The 12,762-nt window shown below is 48.3% G+C and overlaps 10 non-coding genes across 10 annotated transcripts; all 10 read right to left on the reverse strand.

The window, feature by feature from the left end:
- Positions 1–1,013: 1,013 nt before the first annotated feature.
- Positions 1,014–1,086, reverse strand: TRNAV-AAC (transfer RNA valine (anticodon AAC)). Its single transcript has one exon. It is a non-coding gene; the product is annotated as a tRNA-Val (tRNA).
- Positions 1,087–2,607: 1,521 nt separating this feature from the next.
- Positions 2,608–2,680, reverse strand: TRNAV-UAC (transfer RNA valine (anticodon UAC)). The gene has a single exon. It is a non-coding gene; the product is annotated as a tRNA-Val (tRNA).
- Positions 2,681–3,124: 444 nt separating this feature from the next.
- On the reverse strand, positions 3,125–3,196 carry TRNAP-UGG (transfer RNA proline (anticodon UGG)). Its single transcript has one exon. It is a non-coding gene; the product is annotated as a tRNA-Pro (tRNA).
- A 1,346-nt stretch (positions 3,197–4,542) lies between these two features.
- Positions 4,543–4,615, reverse strand: TRNAV-AAC (transfer RNA valine (anticodon AAC)). Its single transcript has one exon. It is a non-coding gene; the product is annotated as a tRNA-Val (tRNA).
- A 1,521-nt stretch (positions 4,616–6,136) lies between these two features.
- Positions 6,137–6,209, reverse strand: TRNAV-UAC (transfer RNA valine (anticodon UAC)). The gene has a single exon. It is a non-coding gene; the product is annotated as a tRNA-Val (tRNA).
- Positions 6,210–6,653: 444 nt separating this feature from the next.
- Positions 6,654–6,725, reverse strand: TRNAP-UGG (transfer RNA proline (anticodon UGG)). The gene has a single exon. It is a non-coding gene; the product is annotated as a tRNA-Pro (tRNA).
- A 1,346-nt stretch (positions 6,726–8,071) lies between these two features.
- On the reverse strand, positions 8,072–8,144 carry TRNAV-CAC (transfer RNA valine (anticodon CAC)). The gene has a single exon. It is a non-coding gene; the product is annotated as a tRNA-Val (tRNA).
- A 1,521-nt stretch (positions 8,145–9,665) lies between these two features.
- On the reverse strand, positions 9,666–9,738 carry TRNAV-UAC (transfer RNA valine (anticodon UAC)). Its single transcript has one exon. It is a non-coding gene; the product is annotated as a tRNA-Val (tRNA).
- A 444-nt stretch (positions 9,739–10,182) lies between these two features.
- Positions 10,183–10,254, reverse strand: TRNAP-UGG (transfer RNA proline (anticodon UGG)). Its single transcript has one exon. It is a non-coding gene; the product is annotated as a tRNA-Pro (tRNA).
- A 1,336-nt stretch (positions 10,255–11,590) lies between these two features.
- On the reverse strand, positions 11,591–11,663 carry TRNAV-AAC (transfer RNA valine (anticodon AAC)). Its single transcript has one exon. It is a non-coding gene; the product is annotated as a tRNA-Val (tRNA).
- Between the last annotated feature and the right edge of the window lie 1,099 nt (positions 11,664–12,762).

The raw sequence follows: 12,762 nt of genomic DNA on the forward strand, positions 1-12,762 counted from the left end.
CAAGCACAATTGCTCGCTCAGTGCTCGATCAGGCGAGATTTATATGAGTGCCTCACAGGCCTGAAACACTCACCTGGGAGACGCGGGTGGCTGAATTCCCAGAATGGCCTTCGATAGGAAAATCACCTCCTTTCCTCCCGACTCATTTCAGAATTGGGTGAAAATCGCAAGACAGTGTTCAGGGGTGCATGGGTACTGCCTACTCCCAGCTGCCTCTCTGTCTTCTTCATGTTAATTTCAAGTCACAAGGAGGGACCATTGCCATTCTGCTCCGCCCACCTAACCAGGAAACCCAGGTTGAGCTTGTCTGCCTGTTGTTGTTGCAGGGGCAGTGCCTTCTCTGCCCAAAAGTGGCAGGAGAGCCTCACTTCAAACGATGGAATCAACTGCTTAAGTAGAAACCAGCATGGTAGTTACAGTGATAAGGTGCAGCTCTAACAGAAGGCGTGACTGAGATGCCCCTTCCAGAAATACATGGAATGCTGATTGAGGGCCCAGCCGGAGGGTTGGTGGATTTCTTTTCATATGCTACAGCAGCTTGCAAAGATTGTGTTGTGGGGAGCTGGCTGTGCAAGCAGAGGAAGATTTAAGGGCAGAAAATAGACCTATCAGAAGTGCGATATGAACCCACAACTACATGAGCAAACCAGGATGCTTAGCTTAACTGAAGATCAAGCTCTCTTGAGGCTGCCGCCTTAGACCACTCGGCCATCCTGACAGCTGAGTCTGTGTTTAGGTCTGACTCCTCAGTCTGCACTTGTCGATGCTGCCGCTTGCAATGTTCCTATCAAGGTGACAGGTTTAAAGGCCCCACAATATAACATGGCCAAGAAAAAAAAAAGTAAAAAACAGAATAAGAAACCAGGCACATGCACGACTACGCAAAGATGCAGATAACTTTTTACCGGCCTGCAATAGTAATACAAGTTTTACACAGGTCACAAGTTTTTAAAGGCCATCCCTGAGTGAGACTAAGCTTTTAGGGAGCAAACACAAAAGCAGACACTGCCCATTGTTTCTGCCCGGTCTCGAACCGGGGACCTTTCGCGTGTTAGGCGAACGTGATAACCACTACACTACAGAAACAAGCATGAGGGCTTGACTGAAGGAGCAAAATTCCCCTCATATGTTTGCCCGATTGCCTCTATACTTGATCAGCAGTTGCTCGCAAAGCGAGGAGTAAGTGTGAAAATTGCAGCGTTGTCAGCCAGCAAGCGTACACTCAGATGTACTGAAAAGTCACAGCTGCGGGTAGAGACAAATATCTGATGCCTAAATGCCTGAAACCAGAGCCTGTGAAAGCATCACACAGAGCACACTGAAAGCAAGCAGGAAGGAAGCCAAGGCATGGTGATCCTTTTTTTCTCCTGAGGCTAAAAATATTTTGCACAACAATGCTTTGAGTGGAATGAGGAATCTTCAAGCTTTGTGTATTTTGAGTAAAATTTGTGTGTTTTCTGCTAAAAAGGGTGTGTTGGGGATTTGGACCCGGACACCAACGAGCGAGGGCACAGAAGCACCACTGCTCAGACCCTGCTCCTAGGGTTGAGGGCAGAGAGTGGGCGAATACATCGCAAGGCAAGAAAATGCACATGGTTCTCTCTTCTGCAATATGACTAGAGTCATTTCCATGGTCGTCATCGAACATGACATAAAACGCCTCTATCCTTTAGACCTTTTGGCCCATAATTACAAGAGGATGACTGAGTGAGACGCTCTGCCAAATTTGGCAGCCTCGCACTCAGTCATTTTCAAAATGCAGGGAAGCGCCGTATTTAGTAGAATACAGCGCACCCCTGTGCTTCCCTCTGCGCCAGCTCTAAATTAGCTGCCGAGCACCAACGCAGCCATCCTTGCGCCATGGTACAAGGATGGCTGCGTGGAGGGGGAAATTGTTTTTGTTCAGGAAGGCACACCTTCCTGCACAACAGAAATCTTCAGTGGCGATATGTTCGTGCAGCACACATAGAAAGAGCAAAAATGAGGAGAAATGAAAACATTTCTGCTCGTTTCTCCACTATAACGACACCCATTGTATGGCGCTTGGATTTTGGCGCTGCCACAGATTTACAAAAACTCGTAAAACTGGAGCAGCATCAAAATGCTATGGTGTTGCAGTGGCCCACCCAGAGCAACGCCCATTGCACGCCCCTTCCAGGGAAAGGGCTGCGTGTGAAGGGGCCGTATTTACAAGGTGGTGTTAAGCCACAAAACGTGGTTGAACGGCGTCTTGTAAATACGGCACAGTACATAGTGCCACCGGGGCGTCACTAAAGATGATGTGCCGGTGGCGATAGGGCCTTGTAAGTCTGGCCCTTTCTTTGCTCAAGGTGTATGTTCTTGGTGAAGGTAGGAAAGCCATTTTCGCTCTCATACCTTCCTTCCTTGGCTGGCTTGACCACAGTAGGCCCAGGCTTCAATGGAAAGGTCAAAAAGGGAGCAACTGACTGCCGTAAGGTGTATCGTCTTCTCTTGGTGAGTTGAGACCGATGCCCTTGGAGCGTAGTACCTCACGATGGTGAGGGATAGACACAGCCTCTTTAATTTCAATTTACCTGTCAGGTGAGGTGGTAAATGCAAATAATGTGATAAAGCACAGCAACTTGCTGTTTCTGCCTGGCCTCGAACCAGGGACCTTTCGCGTGTAAGGCGAACGTGATAACCACTACACTACAGAAACAGACATGCCTGCTTATTTGCTTCATGTGGCTATGCATTGGACTGGAACCACTGCACTGGAAACAGACACACCTGCTTTCTTTATGTGGCTATGCTTTGGACTGGAATGCAAGGACTAAGGGACAATATTCATGACGCTCAAAGCTGAGCCTTTCTGACAGGATCTCTTCCTTTGGAAGAAAGGAACTGGGATCACTTTCATTCCAAGAGGTGATTTCAAAACCAGCCCTGCAATTACTTTGGAGAAGCACTGTGCATTTCATGTTCCAACGAGAAGTGCTGCTCCAACACAAAAAAGCAGTTAGAAAGAAATCCCGCACTCCTTCATCATGCCGAACTGCCTCGACACCAGTAGAAAGCATGCAATGCATTCCACCATGGCATCTTACAAGAGTGGAAAGCAGAAATACTCCTGTTTAAAAACAGATCGAACCTATGAAGGCACGGGCTCGTCCGGGATTTGAACCCGGGACCTCTCACACCCAAAGCGAGAATCATACCCCTAGACCAACGAGCCTGCTGCTGCAAAAGCCTTTCAAACATCTTCTGAAGTGTCTTTGTGAAAAAGCAGGGCCACTTGGAGACACTCCTTCTAAGCGTGCCATAGCAATTGATGTTTTGGGCCAAGGGGTTTTTTTTTGCCTCTAGCAAGGCAAGAGGTAGTCAAGAAGCCCTATGCTAGCAAGCTGAACTGTGGCGCTGATGAGAAAAGCAGACCCTTTCTGGTAGTTGTACGCCTCCGCAGGACCTGGGCCCTTGCACCGTAGACTTCCAGACCAGAAGCACTGAAGGGCCTGCCATCTCTTGCGCCTGAGCCAGAGGAGCATGCCTCTTGTATTCAAGCACAATTGCTCGCTCAGTGCTCGATTAGGCTCGATCAGGCGAGATTTATATGAGTGCCTCACAGGCCTGAAACACTCACCTGGGAGACGCGGGGTGGCTGAATTCCCAGAATGGCCTTCGATAGGAAAATCACCTCCTTTCCTCCCGACTCATTTCAGAATTGGGTGAAAATCGCAAGACAGTGTTCAGGGGTGCATGGGTACTGCCTACTCCCAGCTGCCTCTCTGTCTTCTTCATGTTAATTTCAAGTCACAAGGAGGGACCATTGCCATTCTGCTCCGCCCACCTAACCAGGAAACCCAGGTTGAGCTTGTCTGCCTGTTGTTGTTGCAGGGGCAGTGCCTTCTCTGCCCAAAAGTGGCAGGAGAGCCTCACTTCAAACGATGGAATCAACTGCTTAAGTAGAAACCAGCATGGTAGTTACAGTGATAAGGTGCAGCTCTAACAGAAGGCGTGACTGAGATGCCCCTTCCAGAAATACATGGAATGCTGATTGAGGGCCCAGCCGGAGGGTTGGTGGATTTCTTTTCATATGCTACAGCAGCTTGCAAAGATAGTGTTGTGGGGAGCTGGCAGTGCAAGCAGAGGAAGATTTAAGGGCAGAAAATAGACCTATCAGAAGTGCGATATGAACCCACAACTACATGAGCAAACCAGGATGCTTAGCTTAACTGAAGATCAAGCTCTCTTGAGGCTGCCGCCTTAGACCACTCGGCCATCCTGACAGCTGAGTCTGTGTTTAGGTCTGACTCCTCAGTCTGCACTTGTCGATGCTGCCGCTTGCAATGTTCCTATCAAGGTGACAGGTTTAAAGGCCCCACAATATAACATGGCCAAGAAAAAAAAAAGTAAAAAACAGAATAAGAAACCAGGCACATGCACGACTACGCAAAGATGCAGATAACTTTTTACCGGCCTGCAATAGTAATACAAGTTTTACACAGGTCACAAGTTTTTAAAGGCCATCCCTGAGTGAGACTAAGCTTTTAGGGAGCAAACACAAAAGCAGACACTGCCCATTGTTTCTGCCCGGTCTCGAACCGGGGACCTTTCGCGTGTTAGGCGAACGTGATAACCACTACACTACAGAAACAAGCATGAGGGCTTGACTGAAGGAGCAAAATTCCCCTCATATGTTTGCCCGATTGCCTCTATACTTGATCAGCAGTTGCTCGCAAAGCGAGGAGTAAGTGTGAAAATTGCAGCGTTGTCAGCCAGCAAGCGTACACTCAGATGTACTGAAAAGTCACAGCTGCGGGTAGAGACAAATATCTGATGCCTAAATGCCTGAAACCAGAGCCTGTGAAAGCATCACACAGAGCACACTGAAAGCAAGCAGGAAGGAAGCCAAGGCATGGTGATCCTTTTTTTCTCCTGAGGCTAAAAATATTTTGCACAACAATGCTTTGAGTGGAATGAGGAATCTTCAAGCTTTGTGTATTTTGAGTAAAATTTGTGTGTTTTCTGCTAAAAAGGGTGTGTTGGGGATTTGGACCCGGACACCAACGAGCGAGGGCACAGAAGCACCACTGCTCAGACCCTGCTCCTAGGGTTGAGGGCAGAGAGTGGGCGAATACATCGCAAGGCAAGAAAATGCACATGGTTCTCTCTTCTGCAATATGACTAGAGTCATTTCCATGGTCGTCATCGAACATGACATAAAACGCCTCTATCCTTTAGACCTTTTGGCCCATAATTACAAGAGGATGACTGAGTGAGACGCTCTGCCAAATTTGGCAGCCTCGCACTCAGTCATTTTCAAAATGCAGGGAAGCGCCGTATTTAGTAAAATACAGCGCACCCCTGTGCTTCCCTCTGCGCCAGCTCTAAATTAGCTGCCGAGCACCAACGCAGCCATCCTTGCGCCATGGTACAAGGATGGCTGCGTGGAGGGGGAAATTGTTTTTGTTCAGGAAGGCACACCTTCCTGCACAACAGAAATCTTCAGTGGCGATATGTTCGTGCAGCACACATAGAAAGAGCAAAAATGAGGAGAAATGAAAACATTTCTGCTCGTTTCTCCACTATAACGACACCCATTGTATGGCGCTTGGATTTTGGCGCTGCCACAGATTTACAAAAACTCGTAAAACTGGAGCAGCATCAAAATGCTATGGTGTTGCAGTGGCCCACCCAGAGCAACGCCCATTGCACGCCCCTTCCAGGGAAAGGGCTGCGTGTGAAGGGGCCGTATTTACAAGGTGGTGTTAAGCCACAAAACGTGGTTGAACGGCGTCTTGTAAATACGGCACAGTACATAGTGCCACCGGGGCGTCACTAAAGATGATGTGCCGGTGGCGATAGGGCCTTGTAAGTCTGGCCCTTTCTTTGCTCAAGGTGTATGTTCTTGGTGAAGGTAGGAAAGCCATTTTCGCTCTCATACCTTCCTTCCTTGGCTGGCTTGACCACAGTAGGCCCAGGCTTCAATGGAAAGGTCAAAAAGGGAGCAACTGACTGCCGTAAGGTGTATCGTCTTCTCTTGGTGAGTTGAGACCGATGCCCTTGGAGCGTAGTACCTCACGATGGTGAGGGATAGACACAGCCTCTTTAATTTCAATTTACCTGTCAGGTGAGGTGGTAAATGCAAATAATGTGATAAAGCACAGCAACTTGCTGTTTCTGCCTGGCCTCGAACCAGGGACCTTTCGCGTGTAAGGCGAACGTGATAACCACTACACTACAGAAACAGACATGCCTGCTTATTTGCTTCATGTGGCTATGCATTGGACTGGAACCACTGCACTGGAAACAGACACACCTGCTTTCTTTATGTGGCTATGCTTTGGACTGGAATGCAAGGACTAAGGGACAATATTCATGACGCTCAAAGCTGAGCCTTTCTGACAGGATCTCTTCCTTTGGAAGAAAGGAACTGGGATCACTTTCATTCCAAGAGGTGATTTCAAAACCAGCCCTGCAATTACTTTGGAGAAGCACTGTGCATTTCATGTTCCAACGAGAAGTGCTGCTCCAACACAAAAAAGCAGTTAGAAAGAAATCCCGCACTCCTTCATCATGCCGAACTGCCTCGACACCAGTAGAAAGCATGCAATGCATTCCACCATGGCATCTTACAAGAGTGGAAAGCAGAAATACTCCTGTTTAAAAACAGATCGAACCTATGAAGGTACGGGCTCGTCCGGGATTTGAACCCGGGACCTCTCACACCCAAAGCGAGAATCATACCCCTAGACCAACGAGCCTGCTGCTGCAAAAGCCTTTCAAACATCTTCTGAAGTGTCTTTGTGAAAAAGCAGGGCCACTTGGAGACTCTCCTTCTAAGCGTGCCATAGCAATTGATGTTTTGTGCCAAGGGTTTTTTTTTTGCCTCTAGCAAGGCAAGAGGTAGTCAAGAAGCCCTATGCTAGCAAGCTGAACTGTGGCGCTGATGAGAAAAGCAGACCCTTTCTGGTAGTTGTACGCCTCCGCAGGACCTGGGCCCTTGCACCGTAGACTTCCAGACCAGAAGCACTGAAGGGCCTGCCATCTCTTGCGCCTGAGCCAGAGGAGCATGCCTCTTGTATTCAAGCACAATTGCTCGCTCAGTGCTCGATTAGGCTCGATCAGGCGAGATTTATATGAGTGCCTCACAGGCCTGAAACACTCACCTGGGAGACGCGGGGTGGCTGAATTCCCAGAATGGCCTTCGATAGGAAAATCACCTCCTTTCCTCCCGACTCATTTCAGAATTGGGTGAAAATCGCAAGACAGTGTTCAGGGGTGCATGGGTACTGCCTACTCCCAGCTGCCTCTCTGTCTTCTTCATGTTAATTTCAAGTCACAAGGAGGGACCATTGCCATTCTGCTCCGCCCACCTAACCAGGAAACCCAGGTTGAGCTTGTCTGCCTGTTGTTGTTGCAGGGGCAGTGCCTTCTCTGCCCAAAAGTGGCAGGAGAGCCTCACTTCAAACGATGGAATCAACTGCTTAAGTAGAAACCAGCATGGTAGTTACAGTGATAAGGTGCAGCTCTAACAGAAGGCGTGACTGAGATGCCCCTTCCAGAAATACATGGAATGCTGATTGAGGGCCCAGCCGGAGGGTTGGTGGATTTCTTTTCATATGCTACAGCAGCTTGCAAAGATAGTGTTGTGGGGAGCTGGCTGTGCAAGCAGAGGAAGATTTAAGGGCAGAAAATAGACCTATCAGAAGTGCGATATGAACCCACAACTACATGAGCAAACCAGGATGCTTAGCTTAACTGAAGATCAAGCTCTCTTGAGGCTGCCGCCTTAGACCACTCGGCCATCCTGACAGCTGAGTCTGTGTTTAGGTCTGACTCCTCAGTCTGCACTTGTCGATGCTGCCGCTTGCAATGTTCCTATCAAGGTGACAGGTTTAAAGGCCCCACAATATAACATGGCCAAGAAAAAAAAAAGTAAAAAACAGAATAAGAAACCAGGCACATGCACGACTACGCAAAGATGCAGATAACTTTTTACCGGCCTGCAATAGTAATACAAGTTTTACACAGGTCACAAGTTTTTAAAGGCCATCCCTGAGTGAGACTAAGCTTTTAGGGAGCAAACACAAAAGCAGACACTGCCCATTGTTTCTGCCCGGTCTCGAACCGGGGACCTTTCGCGTGTGAGGCGAACGTGATAACCACTACACTACAGAAACAAGCATGAGGGCTTGACTGAAGGAGCAAAATTCCCCTCATATGTTTGCCCGATTGCCTCTATACTTGATCAGCAGTTGCTCGCAAAGCGAGGAGTAAGTGTGAAAATTGCAGCGTTGTCAGCCAGCAAGCGTACACTCAGATGTACTGAAAAGTCACAGCTGCGGGTAGAGACAAATATCTGATGCCTAAATGCCTGAAACCAGAGCCTGTGAAAGCATCACACAGAGCACACTGAAAGCAAGCAGGAAGGAAGCCAAGGCATGGTGATCCTTTTTTTCTCCTGAGGCTAAAAATATTTTGCACAACAATGCTTTGAGTGGAATGAGGAATCTTCAAGCTTTGTGTATTTTGAGTAAAATTTGTGTGTTTTCTGCTAAAAAGGGTGTGTTGGGGATTTGGACCCGGACACCAACGAGCGAGGGCACAGAAGCACCACTGCTCAGACCCTGCTCCTAGGGTTGAGGGCAGAGAGTGGGCGAATACATCGCAAGGCAAGAAAATGCACATGGTTCTCTCTTCTGCAATATGACTAGAGTCATTTCCATGGTCGTCATCGAACATGACATAAAACGCCTCTATCCTTTAGACCTTTTGGCCCATAATTACAAGAGGATGACTGAGTGAGACGCTCTGCCAAATTTGGCAGCCTCGCACTCAGTCATTTTCAAAATGCAGGGAAGCGCCGTATTTAGTAAAATACAGCGCACCCCTGTGCTTCCCTCTGCGCCAGCTCTAAATTAGCTGCCGAGCACCAACGCAGCCATCCTTGCGCCATGGTACAAGGATGGCTGCGTGGAGGGGGAAATTGTTTTTGTTCAGGAAGGCACACCTTCCTGCACAACAGAAATCTTCAGTGGCGATATGTTCGTGCAGCACACATAGAAAGAGCAAAAATGAGGAGAAATGAAAACATTTCTGCTCGTTTCTCCACTATAACGACACCCATTGTATGGCGCTTGGATTTTGGCGCTGCCACAGATTTACAAAAACTCGTAAAACTGGAGCAGCATCAAAATGCTATGGTGTTGCAGTGGCCCACCCAGAGCAACGCCCATTGCACGCCCCTTCCAGGGAAAGGGCTGCGTGTGAAGGGGCCGTATTTACAAGGTGGTGTTAAGCCACAAAACGTGGTTGAACGGCGTCTTGTAAATACGGCACAGTACATAGTGCCACCGGGGCGTCACTAAAGATGATGTGCCGGTGGCGATAGGGCCTTGTAAGTCTGGCCCTTTCTTTGCTCAAGGTGTATGTTCTTGGTGAAGGTAGGAAAGCCATTTTCGCTCTCATACCTTCCTTCCTTGGCTGGCTTGACCACAGTAGGCCCAGGCTTCAATGGAAAGGTCAAAAAGGGAGCAACTGACTGCCGTAAGGTGTATCGTCTTCTCTTGGTGAGTTGAGACCGATGCCCTTGGAGCGTAGTACCTCACGATGGTGAGGGATAGACACAGCCTCTTTAATTTCAATTTACCTGTCAGGTGAGGTGGTAAATGCAAATAATGTGATAAAGCACAGCAACTTGCTGTTTCTGCCTGGCCTCGAACCAGGGACCTTTCGCGTGTAAGGCGAACGTGATAACCACTACACTACAGAAACAGACATGCCTGCTTATTTGCTTCATGTGGCTATGCATTGGACTGGAACCACTGCACTGGAAACAGACACACCTGCTTTCTTTATGTGGCTATGCTTTGGACTGGAATGCAAGGACTAAGGGACAATATTCATGACGCTCAAAGCTGAGCCTTTCTGACAGGATCTCTTCCTTTGGAAGAAAGGAACTGGGATCACTTTCATTCCAAGAGGTGATTTCAAAACCAGCCCTGCAATTACTTTGGAGAAGCACTGTGCATTTCATGTTCCAACGAGAAGTGCTGCTCCAACACAAAAAAGCAGTTAGAAAGAAATCCCGCACTCGTTCATCATGCCGAACTGCCTCGACACCAGTAGAAAGCATGCAATGCATTCCACCATGGCATCTTACAAGAGTGGAAAGCAGAAATACTCCTGTTTAAAAACAGATCGAACCTATGAAGGCACGGGCTCGTCCGGGATTTGAACCCGGGACCTCTCACACCCAAAGCGAGAATCATACCCCTAGACCAACGAGCCTGCTGCTGCAAAAGCCTTTCAAACATCTTCTGAAGTGTCTTTGTGAAAAAGCAGGGCCACTTGGAGACTCTCTTTCTAAGCGTGCCATAGCAATTGATGTTTTGTGCCAAGGGTTTTTTTTTTGCCTCTAGCAAGGCAAGAGGTAGTCAAGAAGCCCTATGCTAGCAAGCTGAACTGTGGCGCTGATGAGAAAAGCAGACCCTTTCTGGTAGTTGTACGCCTCCGCAGGACCTGGGCCCTTGCACCGTAGACTTCCAGACCAGAAGCACTGAAGGGCCTGCCATCTCTTGCGCCTGAGCCAGAGGAGCATGCCTCTTGTATTCAAGCACAATTGCTCGCTCAGTGCTCGATCAGGCGAGATTTATATGAGTGCCTCACAGGCCTGAAACACTCACCTGGGAGACGCGGGGTGGCTGAATTCCCAGAATGGCCTTCGATAGGAAAATCACCTCCTTTCCTCCCGACTCATTTCAGAATTGGGTGAAAATCGCAAGACAGTGTTCAGGGGTGCATGGGTACTGCCTACTCCCAGCTGCCTCTCTGTCTTCTTCATGTTAATTTCAAGTCACAAGGAGGGACCATTGCCATTCTGCTCCGCCCACCTAACCAGGAAACCCAGGTTGAGCTTGTCTGACTGTTGTTGTTGCAGGGGCAGTGCCTTCTCTGCCCAAAAGTGGCAGGAGAGCCTCACTTCAAACGATGGAATCAACTGCTTAAGTAGAAACCAGCATGGTAGTTACAGTGATAAGGTGCAGCTCTAACAGAAGGCGTGACTGAGATGCCCCTTCCAGAAATACATGGAATGCTGATTGAGGGCCCAGCCGGAGGGTTGGTGGATTTCTTTTCATATGCTACAGCAGCTTGCAAAGATAGTGTTGTGGGGAGCTGGCTGTGCAAGCAGAGGAAGATTTAAGGGCAGAAAATAGACCTATCAGAAGTGCGATATGAACCCACAACTACATGAGCAAACCAGGATGCTTAGCTTAACTGAAGATCAAGCTCTCTTGAGGCTGCCGCCTTAGACCACTCGGCCATCCTGACAGCTGAGTCTGTGTTTAGGTCTGACTCCTCAGTCTGCACTTGTCGATGCTGCCGCTTGCAATGTTCCTATCAAGGTGACAGGTTTAAAGGCCCCACAATATAACATGGCCAAGAAAAAAAAAAGTAAAAAACAGAATAAGAAACCAGGCACATGCACGACTACGGAAAGATGCAGATAACTTTTTACCGGCCTGCAATAGTAATACAAGTTTTACACAGGTCACAAGTTTTTAAAGGCCATCCCTGAGTGAGACTAAGCTTTTAGGGAGCAAACACAAAAGCAGACACTGCCCATTGTTTCTGCCCGGTCTCGAACCGGGGACCTTTCGCGTGTTAGGCAAACGTGATAACCACTACACTACAGAAACAAGCATGAGGGCTTGACTGAAGGAGCAAAATTCCCCTCATATGTTTGCCCGATTGCCTCTATACTTGATCAGCAGTTGCTCGCAAAGCGAGGAGTAAGTGTGAAAATTGCAGCGTTGTCAGCCAGCAAGCGTACACTCAGATGTACTGAAAAGTCACAGCTGCGGGTAGAGACAAATATCTGATGCCTAAATGCCTGAAACCAGAGCCTGTGAAAGCATCACACAGAGCACACTGAAAGCAAGCAGGAAGGAAGCCAAGGCATGGTGATCCTTTTTTTCTCCTGAGGCTAAAAATATTTTGCACAACAATGCTTTGAGTGGAATGAGGAATCTTCAAGCTTTGTGTATTTTGAGTAAAATTTGTGTGTTTTCTGCTAAAAAGGGTGTGTTGGGGATTTGGACCCGGACACCAACGAGCGAGGGCACAGAAGCACCACTGCTCAGACCCTGCTCCTAGGGTTGAGGGCAGAGAGTGGGCGAATACATCGCAAGGCAAGAAAATGCACATGGTTCTCTCTTCTGCAATATGACTAGAGTCATTTCCATGGTCGTCATCGAACATGACATAAAACGCCTCTATCCTTTAGACCTTTTGGCCCATAATTACAAGAGGATGACTGAGTGAGACGCTCTGCCAAATTTGGCAGCCTCGCACTCAGTCATTTTCAAAATGCAGGGAAGCGCCGTATTTAGTAGAATACAGCGCACCCCTGTGCTTCCCTCTGCGCCAGCTCTAAATTAGCTGCCGAGCACCAACGCAGCCATCCTTGCGCCATGGTACAAGGATGGCTGCGTGGAGGGGGAAATTGTTTTTGTTCAGAAAGGCACACCTTCCTGCACAACAGAAATCTTCAGTGGCGATATGTTCGTGCAGCACACATAGAAAGAGCAAAAATGAGGAGAAATGAAAACATTTCTGCTCGTTTCTCCACTATAACGACACCCATTGTATGGCGCTTGGATTTTGGCGCTGCCACAGATTTACAAAAACTCGTAAAACTGGAGCAGCATCAAAATGCTATGGTGTTGCAGTGGCCCACCCAGAGCAACGCCCATTGCACGCCCCTTCCAGGGAAAGGGCTGCGTGTGAAGGGGCCGT

Source organism: Pleurodeles waltl, chromosome 10 (genome assembly GCF_031143425.1).
Source record: "Pleurodeles waltl isolate 20211129_DDA chromosome 10, aPleWal1.hap1.20221129, whole genome shotgun sequence".
Lineage (NCBI taxonomy): Eukaryota > Metazoa > Chordata > Amphibia > Caudata > Salamandridae > Pleurodeles > Pleurodeles waltl.